Genomic DNA, 3425 nt, shown 5'->3' on the forward strand with positions numbered 1-3425 from the left:
ACACTCCTGGTTTTTAATCTTTAAAGAAGAGATTGCAAAACTGGCAGGATCCGCCCTGCAGAACTGTTTCCTTTGGCCTTCAGAGTGTTTTATATTTATTTTAAAAACTCGCTTCCAGCATTTACAAGGCAATGATAGATTTCTTGATTTTTCTTAAAAATTCTGGCACTGCTAAATCATTGTAGTCTCTGGTATGACTGGCTAGAATGGAGAGGAAAAGGAATCCCCGAGGAGGGTGATTAGCTTGCTAGTTCCCCAATGTCCAGACATCTCTGTTGTTTGCCTCTCTCATTGGCCTTCTTACAGCCATGTCTATTTGCTTCCATTCCTTTAAGTTCTTGTTACCGTTGAGACAGTATGATTGTCTTCTTATTTCCTTCCATTGGTCCACCCCAGTAGATTCATGCCTCCAAGGTTAGTACTCATTCGTACCTTTCTGTGAATGTGGTCTCATTGTGGGCTAGATCCGCATCTATGAACAGTGGAAGAAGAACTGACTGAAGAAGCATGGGGATAGAGAAAGAGAAGACTCTGAAGAGGCTGGGAAGTGAGAACCTTGCCTCTCTTAGATGGTATAGTTATCATTTGGGGAACTCCTCTGACTGCGTATTTCACAAACTAAATGCTGCAGCTCCTTGCTTAGCTCATCAGTCAAGATGAGCATAAATCAGACAAGCAGAGACATCAGAGTTTCAAACAAACAAGGAACACATTTCATGCTGTAGCCAAGATGCCTTTACACATAAAAGAACACTTTCTAAGACCTGTTTTTTTTTAAATTCATGTGTTAAAATTATTATTACTGAGACTTCATGCAAAATTAGGATACAAAATTCACCTGGACCAGTGATCTGCTCAACCTTGGCTACCTGGCAACATGACTCTGAGAAGCATTAAAAATATTTGGATATCTGAATCCAAGAATTAAAACCAGTATTTCTAGGTGAGACCATTACCCCTGTTAAAAGATATTCTCCTACCCAGCCAAATAGGCAAGGATGAGAATCACTGGTCTAAGTCTTGCACCAAAACACTTGAGTTTTACAGAAAAGGATCTGTGTTCACTGCTTTACCGAAGACCCCAGGACCCAAGAATACTAGAATTGAAACAAGATCGTTGGTTTCTTGAAGCCCTGTCTAGGGTTCTCCACTTCACAAAATTGTCCCCCAAGTGCTCTCTCTAATGCCTCTGGCAAATTCTGTAAGGTAGTGAAGGTCATGCTCTTACTTTTGAGTAAGTGAGCTCAAGGGCACAGACGCTTGGTGCAGGAGCTTCTACATCATGTTTTTCTACTCTGTACTGTCAAAACCAAGTCTGAGAGCAGATTCCAAATGAATCGATGATTAGGAAATGTGACTCTCTTTTATTTGTATGATACCTATTAATACTCCAAGACACAGAACAATATAAAAGCTACTTGGCAATCATCATGAGTTATTAGTAGACAAATTAACAAGACAACAAAGAAATATTTACCAATATTTTCTGTGTAGAATTGGATCATATGTTAGGAGGATTGTTCTAATATAAAATTTATTTAAAAAAAACTCTTAATTTCCCTCCCCTCCAGTTTTAGCCTTACAGAAAAGTTGAAGGAATAGTAGAGTCCCCATATATATCTCACACAGCTCCCCCAGTGTATAACTCTTTCATAATTATTAAAGTCAAGGTAATACAGGTACAACACTATTAACTAAATTCCAGACTTGATTTGGATTTCACTAATTTTCCTAATAATGCCCCCCATCTTTTTTTATCCCAAGAGTCAGTATGGGATCCTACATTGAATTCATTTCTTCTTTTTCACCAATTAGTGGCATTCCTGAATCCTTTGAGACTTTCCATTTTCCAGGGCTTTTGGTTGACTTTTTAGTCAGTTCCTCTATTTGAGTTTATACAATATGTTCTCAGAATGAGGTTATGAATCTTTGTAAGGCTATCACAGAAATGATGTTGTATTCTGGGTGCATCATCTAGGAGATCTCACCAGCATGTGTTTTATATTGGTCATATTAATCTTAATCACTCTGTTAAAGTAAAATCTATTTCTGTCACCAGTAATGGAAAGCTACTCAGAAATTTTGCTGTAAGAAAAACTCATAAATAGAATGTCATGCTTTAGTGGAAAAAAATGACTCTGTTATGATACAGTTTGGATCTGAAATGTCCCCTGGTATGCTAAAGGCTTGGTCCCTAGCCTCTGACTCTTCGGTGGGCCCTTTAAGTGGAAGGACTTAGCTAGAGGAACTTAAGGCATTGGCAGTACTCTCCTGAAGGGGAGCTTATGGCCTGGCCTCCACTAATTTTGTGCCTCTGCTCCACCATGAGAGAATAGCTTCCTCTTCTAGATGCTTCTATCATGATGTTGCCTTGCCAAAGACCCAGAAGCAACAGGCCAATCCACCGGGGACTGAACAACGTAAAACTGTGAGCCAAAACCCTGTTTTCTTATAAATCGGTTGTCTTAAGTGTTTGTTAAAGCACTGGAAAGCTGACATGTGATAAGACTTCCAAGAGGCTAAGATGACGCTAAGTCTTTTTTTTTTCTCCCACAACACAAATCTTCTTGTGTTGGCTGTTTCTTAAAATTCTACTACGAGTGCTCGCTTCGGCAGCACATATACTAAAATTGGAACGATACAGAGAAGATTAGCATGGCCCCTGCGCAAGGATGACACGCAAATTCGTGAAGCGTTCCATATTTTTTAGACATGAAACAAGGATGACTTGTCTGCTACTCACATCACCAGGGAGGCTACCTGGAAAACAGGACCCCAAGAAAGACACAGGGATCACCCAATGACAGAGAAATGGAATGAGATCTACATGAACAGCCTGGACATGAGTGGGGGTAATGAAAGGCAAGGGTTGAGGGAAAGAGAGCTTGGGGGAGCGGGAGATCCCAGCTGGATCAACAACAGAGAGGGAGAACAAGGAATAGGAGACCATGGTAAATAAAGACCACATGAGAATAGGAAGAAGCAAAGTGCTAGAGAGGCCCACAGAAATCCACAAAGATACCCACACAACAGACTGCTGGCAGAGGTCGAGAGACAGCCTGAACTGACCTACTCTGGTGATGGGATGGCCAAACACCCTAATTGTTGTGCTAGAAACCTCATCCAACTACTGAGGGATCTGGATGCAGAGATCCATGACTAGGCCCCGGGTGGATCTCTGGGAGTCCAATTAGCGAGAATGAGGAGGGTTTATATGAGCGAGAATTGTTGAGACCAAGGTTGGATAAAGCACAGGGACAAATAGCCAAATGAATGGAAACACATGAACTATGAACCAATGGCTGAGGGGTCCCCACTGGATCAGGCCCTCTGAATGGATGAGACAGTTGATTGGCTTGATCTGTTTGGGAGGCACCCAGGCAGTGGGACCAGATCTTGTGCTCATTGCATGAGTTGGCTGTTTG

At 41.4% G+C, this 3425-nt stretch overlaps 1 non-coding gene across 1 annotated transcript; it reads left to right on the top strand.

The window, feature by feature from the left end:
- The first annotated feature begins 2600 nt into the window (after nt 1-2600).
- On the top strand, nt 2601-2707 carry LOC128113132 (U6 spliceosomal RNA). Its single transcript, XR_008219352.1, has one exon. It is a non-coding gene; the product is annotated as a U6 spliceosomal RNA (small nuclear RNA).
- Nucleotides 2708-3425: the final 718 nt, after the last annotated feature.

Source organism: Peromyscus californicus, unplaced genomic scaffold (genome assembly GCF_007827085.1).
Source record: "Peromyscus californicus insignis strain IS unplaced genomic scaffold, ASM782708v3 Scaffold_17__1_contigs__length_78620276, whole genome shotgun sequence".
NCBI classification, from domain to species: domain Eukaryota; kingdom Metazoa; phylum Chordata; class Mammalia; order Rodentia; family Cricetidae; genus Peromyscus; species Peromyscus californicus.